Here is a 7,383-nt window from a genome sequence, read left to right as displayed (position 1 = left end):
GCCCTGACTACGTAAAATTTGGTTATTGTAAGGAGGATGTTGCCTTCTAAACCTAACATATGTGTCATTGACTGCACTCTCATGTAGTGGTTGGCAAGGAAATTTTTATTGGAGGGTGAGAAGATGGAGATTTATGTTATACAGTGTCGAAATATGTTAAAACTATCATCTTGGGTAATACGGGAGGCTAGCAGGTGTAAGGAAATGGTTGGAAAACACAACATTAATTGTGTGTGTTGGGTGCTATTGGTTCCATTCAGCAAGGTATTAAAAAAAAGAGATGAGCTGAGTAAAGCATTCTGGTAAACAGAGGGAGTCCATGGCCTTGCATTATTAGAAAAGCCAACTGCTTTGAGATCCTAACTGTAAGAGACAGCTAAACAAGGCATTCAGAAATAAATGCCTTAAAAACCTCTGAGGTAACTAAACAGCTTCAAGGAAAATGTTAGATTAAGAGTATGGTCTTCCCACTTAAATATAAGATGTGACACCATAAAACTCATAGAAGAGAACATAGGCAAAACATTTTCTGACATAAATTGTACCAATGTTTTCTTAGGTCAGTCTACCAAGGCAACAGAAATAAAAGCAAAAATAAACAAATGGGACCTAATCAAATTTATAAGCTTTTGCACAGCAAAGGAAACCATAAATGAAATGAAAAGACAACCTACAGGGGGATTAACCAAGATGGCGGAGTAGAAGGACGTGCTCTCTCTCCCTCTTGCGAGAGCACCAGAATCACAACTGGCTGCTGGACAATCATTGACAGGAAGACCCTGGACTTCACCAAGGAGGATACCCCATGTCCAAGGACAGAGGAGAAGCCACAGTGAGACAGTAGGAGGGGCGCAATCAGAGTAAAATCAAATCCCATAACTGCTGGGTGGGTGACTCAAAGACTGGCGAACACTTATACCACAGAAGTCCACCCACTGGAGTGAAGGTTCTGAGCCCCACGTCAGGCTTCCCAACCTGGGGGTCCGGCAACAGGAGGAGGAATTCCTAGAGAATCAGACTTTGAAGCCTAGTGGGAATTGATTGCAGGACTTCGACAGGACTGGGGGAAACAGAGACCCCACTCTTGGAGGGCACACACAAAGTAGTGTGCACATCGGGACCCAGGGGAAGGAGCAGTGACCCTGGGGGAGACTGAACCAGACCTACCTGCTGGTGTTGGGGGGTCTCCTGCAGAGGCGGGGGGTGGCTCTGTTTCACTGTGGGGAAAAGGACTCTGGCAGCGGAGGTTCTGGGAAGTGCTCCTTGGCGTGAGCCCTCCCAGAGTCTGCCATTAACCCCACCAAAGAGCCCAGGTAGGCTCCAGTGTTGGGTTGCCTCAGGCAAAACAACCAACAGGGAGGGAACCCAGCCCCACCCATCAACAGTCAAGTGGATTAAAGTTTTACTGAGCTCTGACCGCCACAGCAACAGTCAGCTCTACCCACCACCAGAGCCTCCCATCAAGCCTCTTAGATAGCCTCAACCGCCAGAGGGCAGACAGCAGAAGCAAGAAAAACTACAATCCTGCAGCCTGTGGACCAAAAACCACAGTTACAGAAAGATAGACAAGATGAAAAGGCAGAGGGCTATGTACCAGATGAAGGAACAAGAAAAAACCCCAGAAAAACAACTAAATGAAGTGGAGATAGGCAACCTTCCAGAAAAAGAATTCAGAATAATGATAGTGAAGATGATCCAGGACCTCAGAATAAGAATGGAGGCAAAGATTGAGAAGATGCAAGAAGTGATTAACAAAGACCTAGAAGAATTAAAGAACAAACAAACAGAGATGAACAATACAATAACTGAAATGAAAACTACACTAGAAGGAATCAATAGCAGAATAACTGAGGCAGAAGAACGGATAAGTGACCTGGAAGACAGAATGGTGGAATTCACTGCTGCGGAACAGACTAAAGAAAAAAGAATGAAAAGAAATGAAGACAGCCTAAGAGACCTCTGGGACAACATTAAACACAACAACATTCGCATTATAGGGGTCCCAGAAGGAGAAGAGAGAGAGAAAGGACCAGAGAAAATATTTGAAGAGATTATAGTCGAAAACTTCCCTAACATGGGAAAGGAAATAGCCACCCAAGTCCAGGAAGCGCAGAGACTCCCATACAGGATAAACCCAAGGAGAAACACGCCAAGACACCTAGTAATCAAAGTGGCAAAAATTAAAGACAAAGAAAAATTATTGAAAGCAGCAAGGGGAAAACGACAAATAACATACAAGGGAACTCCCATAAGGTTAACAGCTGATTTCTCAGCAGAAACTCTGCAAGCCAGAAGGGAGTGGCATGATATACTTAAAGTGATGAAAGGGAAGAACCTACAACCAAGATTACTCTACCCGGCAAGGATCTCATTTAGATTTCATGGAGAAATCAAAAGCTTTACAGACAAGCAAAAGCTAAGAGAATTCAGCACCACCAAACCAGCTCTACAACAAATGCTAAAGGAACTTCTCTAAGTGGGAAACACAAGAGAAGAAAAGGACCTACAAAAACAAACCCAAAACAATTAAGAAAATGGTCATAGGAACATACATATCGATAATTACCTTAAACGTGAATGGATTAAATGCCCCAACCAAAAGACATAGACTGGCTGAATGGATACAAAATCAAGACCCATATATATGCTGTCTACAAGAGACCCACTTTAGACCTAGGGATACATACAGACTGAAAGTGAGGGGATGGAAAAAGATATTCCATGCAAATGGAAATCAAAAGAAAGCTGGAGTAGCTATACTCATATCAGATAAAATAGACTTTAAAATAAAGAATGTTACAAGAGACAAGGAAGGACACTACATAATGATCAAGGGATCAATCCAAGAAGAAGATATAACAATTATAAATATATATGCACCCAACATAGGAGCACCTCAATACATAAGGCAACTGCTAACAGCTATAAAAGAGGAAATTGACAGTAACACAATCATAGTGGGGGACTTTAACACCTCACTTACACCAATGGACAGATCATCCAAAATGAAAATAAATAAGGAAACAGAAACTTTAAATGACACAATAGACCAGATAGATTTAATTGATATATATAGGACATTCCATCCAAAAACAGCAGATTACACGTTCTTCTCAAGTGCGCATGGAACATTCTCCAGGATAGATCACATCTTGGGTGACAAATCAAGCCTCAGTAAATTTAAGAAAATTGAAATCATATCAAGCATCTTTTCTGACCACAACGCTATGAGATTAGAAATGAATTACAGGGAAAAAAACGTAAAAAAGACAAACACATGGAGGCTAAACAATACGTTACTAAATAACCAAGAGATCACTGAAGAAATCAAAGAGGAAATAAAAAAATACCTAGAGACAAATGACAATGAAAACACGACAACCCAAAACCTATGGGATGCAGTGAAAGCAGTTCTAAGAGGGAAGTTTATAGCTATACAAGCCTACCTAAAGAAACAAGAAAAATCTCAAGTAAACAATCTAACCTTACACCTAAAGAAACTAGAGAACGAAGAACAAACAAAACCCAAAGTTAGCAGAAGGAAAGAAATCATAAAGATCAGAGCAGAAATAAATGAAATAGAAACAAAGGAAACAATAGCAAAGATCAATAAAACTAAAAGTTGGTTCTTTGAGAAGATAAACAAAATTGATAAGCCATTAGCCAGACTCATCAAGAAAAAGAGGGAGAGGACTCAAATCAATAAAATCAGAAATGAAAAAGGAGAAGTTACAACAGACACCGCAGAAATACAAAGCATCCTAAGAGACTACTACAATGGCCAATTTATGCCAATAAAATGGACAACCTGGAAGAAATGGACAAATTTTCAGAAAGGTATAACCTTCCAAGACTGAACCAGGAAGAAACAGAAAATATGAACAGACCAATCACAAGTAATGAAATTGAAACTGTGATTAAAAATCTTCCAACAAACAAAAGTCCAGGACCAGATGGCTTCACAGATGAATTCTATCAAACATTTAGAGAAGAGCTAACACCTATCCTTCTCAAACTCTTCCAAAAAATTGCAGAGGAAGGAACACTCCCAAACTCATTCTATGAGGCCACCATCACCCTGATACCAAAACCAGACGAAGACACTACAAAAAAAGAAAATTACAGACCAATATCACTGATGAATATAGATGCAAAAATCCTCAACAAAATACTAGCAAACAGAATCCAACAACACATTAAAAGGATCATACACCACGATCAAGTGGGATTTATCCCAGGGATGCAAGGATTCCTCAATATATGCAAATCAATCAATGTGATACACCATATTAACAAATTGAAGAATAAAAACCATATGATCATCTCAATAGATGCAGAAAAAGCTTTTGACAAAATTCAACACCCATTTCTGATAAAAACTCTCCAGAAAGTGGGCATAGAGGGAACCTACCTCAACATAATAAAGGCCATATACGACAAACCCACAGCAAACATTATTCTCAATGGTGAAAAACTGAAAGCATTTCCTCTAAGATCAGGAACGAGACAAGGATGTCCACTCTCACCACTATTATTCAACATAGTTGTGGAAGTCCTAGCCACGGCAATCAGAGAAGAAAAAGAAATAAAAGGAATACAAATTGGGAAAGAAGAAGTAAAACTGTCACTGTTTGCGGATGACATGATACTATACATAGAGAATCCTAAAACTGCCACCAGAAAACTGCTAGAGCTAATTAATGAATATGGTAACGTTGCAGGATACAAAATTAATGCACAGAAATCTCTTGCATTCCTATACACTAATGATGAAAAATCTGAAAGAGAAATTATGGAAACACTCCCATTTACCATTGTAACAAAAAGAATAAAATACCTAGGAATAAACCTACCTAGGGAGACAAAAGACCTGTATGCAGAAAACTATAAGACACTGATGAAAGAAATTAAAGATGATACCAACAGATGGAGAGATATATCATGTTCTTGGATTGGAAGAATCAACATTGTGAAAATGAGTATACTACCCAAAGCAATCTACAGATTCAATGCAATCCCTATCAAATTACCAATGGCATTTTTTACGGAGCTAGAACAAATCATCTTAAAATTTGTATGGAGACACAAAAGACCCCGAATAGCCAAAGCAGTCTTGAGGCAAAAAAATGGAGCTGGAGGAATCAGACTCCCTGACTTCAGACTATACTACAAAGCTACAGTAATCAAGACAATATGGTACTGGCACAAAAACAGAGACATAGATCAATGGAACAAGATAGAAAGCCCAGAGATTAACCCACGCACCTATGGTCAACTAATCTATGACAAAGGAGGCAAAGATATACAATGGAGAAAAGACAGTCTCTTCAATAAGTGGTGCTGGGAAAACTGGACAGCTACATGTAAAAGAATGAAATTAGAATACTCCCTAACACCATACACAAAAATAAACTCAAAATGGATTAGAGACCTAAATATAAGACTGGACACTATAAAACTCTTAGAGGAAAACATAGGAAGAACACTCTTTGACATAAATCACAGTAAGATCTTTTTTGATCCACCTCCTAGAGTAATGGAAATAAAAACAAAAATAAACAAGTGGGACCTAATGAAACTTCAAAGCTTTTGCACAGCAAAGGAAACCATAAACAAGACAAAAAGGCAACCCTCAGAATGGGAGAAAATATTTGCAAATGAATCAACGGACAAAGGATTAATCTCCAAAATATATAAACAGCTCATTCAGCTCAATATTAAAGAAACAAACACCCCAATCCAAAAATGGGCAGAAGACCTAAATAGACATTTCTCCAAAGAAGACATACAGACGGCCACGAAGCACATGAAAAGATGCTCAACATCACTAATTATTAGAGAAATGCAAAGCAAAACTACAATGAGGTATCACCTCACTCCTGTTAGAATGGGCATCATCAGAAAATCTACAAACAACAAATGCTGGAGAGGGTGTGGAGAAAAGGGAACCCTCTTGCACTGTTGGTGGGAATGTAAATTGATACAGCCACTATGGAGAACAATATGGAGGTTCCTTAAAAAACTAAAAATAGAATTACCATATGACCCAGCAATCCCACTACTGGGCATATACCCAGAGAAAACCATAATTCAAAAAGACACATGCACCCGAATGTTCATTGCAGCACTATTTACAATAGCCAGGTCATGGAAGCAACCTAAATGCCCATCAACAGACGAATGGATAAAGAAGAAGTGGTACATATATACAATGGAATATTACTCAGCCATAAAAAGGAACGAAATTGAGTCATTTGTTGAGAAGTGGATGGATCTAGAGACTGTCATACAGAGTGAAGTAAGTCAGAAAGAGAAAAACAAATATCGTATATTAATGCATGTATGTGGAACCTAGAAAAATGGTACAGATGAGCCGGTTTGCAGGGCAGAAGTTGAGACACAGATGTAGAGAATGGACATATGGACACCAAGGGGGGAAAACTGCGGTGGGGTGGGGACGGTGGTGTGCTGAATTGGGCGATTGGGATTGACATGTATACACTGATGTGTATAAAATTGATGCCTAATAAGAACCTACAGTATAAAAAAACAAACAAACAAAACAACTAATACTAAACTTTCATTGGGTTATTTGTATGGAAATATGTTAATATAAATGTTTCAGACATTACATGAAATTTCTAAAAATCTAAAAAAAAAAAATATATCATGATCTTCAACTTCAAGTCATTGCAATTTAACAAATGTTGCAGTGCTTACTACATGCAAGGCACTGTGCTAGCTGGTTAACTTCCCTCCTCCCCCACACTCAGTGTTGTCAGACATGTGTCAGACATGGTCCTTTTAAAAATCCATTGTTGCTTTTCACTTGCCTCTCAGAGAGTATTAAAGATATGAATCTTAAAAAAAAAAAAAAAAAAGACACTGATTTTCTGAGACAAACCTCTTGTACAAAATAAATTGAGAGATAATAAATCTCTATATAAAAATGATTGTACACACACACACACTTATATGCCCACAAACACATATTTACCTTTCATTTTAAACAAATCACTAGGAAAATAAGGGTTGAAGGAAAAGTTCCTTGCTCCTTTACAAGGTAGGCAAATCAACATAGGGTAAAAATAATACCCCAAGTCACCTAATCTATTTTGGAATAGTAAAACCAAAAGAGATGAAGAATCAGTTTTATCTTGGGGAAGTTGTTTCTGATTTTAAAATGTAAGCACAATACACATGATGATAAAATGGACTTCTCAACTCAGAATAAATGAACTTTTATGAGTGTACATAACTCTAAAGTAATGATAATGAAGTAATTCAAATAAAGGGAAGGTTAGTGTGTGAGATGTCTCCAAAATTTTTCATAATATTTGGTTTTCCCTTTACTTAGGACTTCTTTTAAACAAGGCGAAAACT

The sequence above is a fragment of the Eschrichtius robustus genome, chromosome 6 (assembly GCF_028021215.1).
Source record: "Eschrichtius robustus isolate mEscRob2 chromosome 6, mEscRob2.pri, whole genome shotgun sequence".
NCBI lineage: Eukaryota > Metazoa > Chordata > Mammalia > Artiodactyla > Eschrichtiidae > Eschrichtius > Eschrichtius robustus.
Note: the sequence above shows the minus strand (reverse complement) of the source record.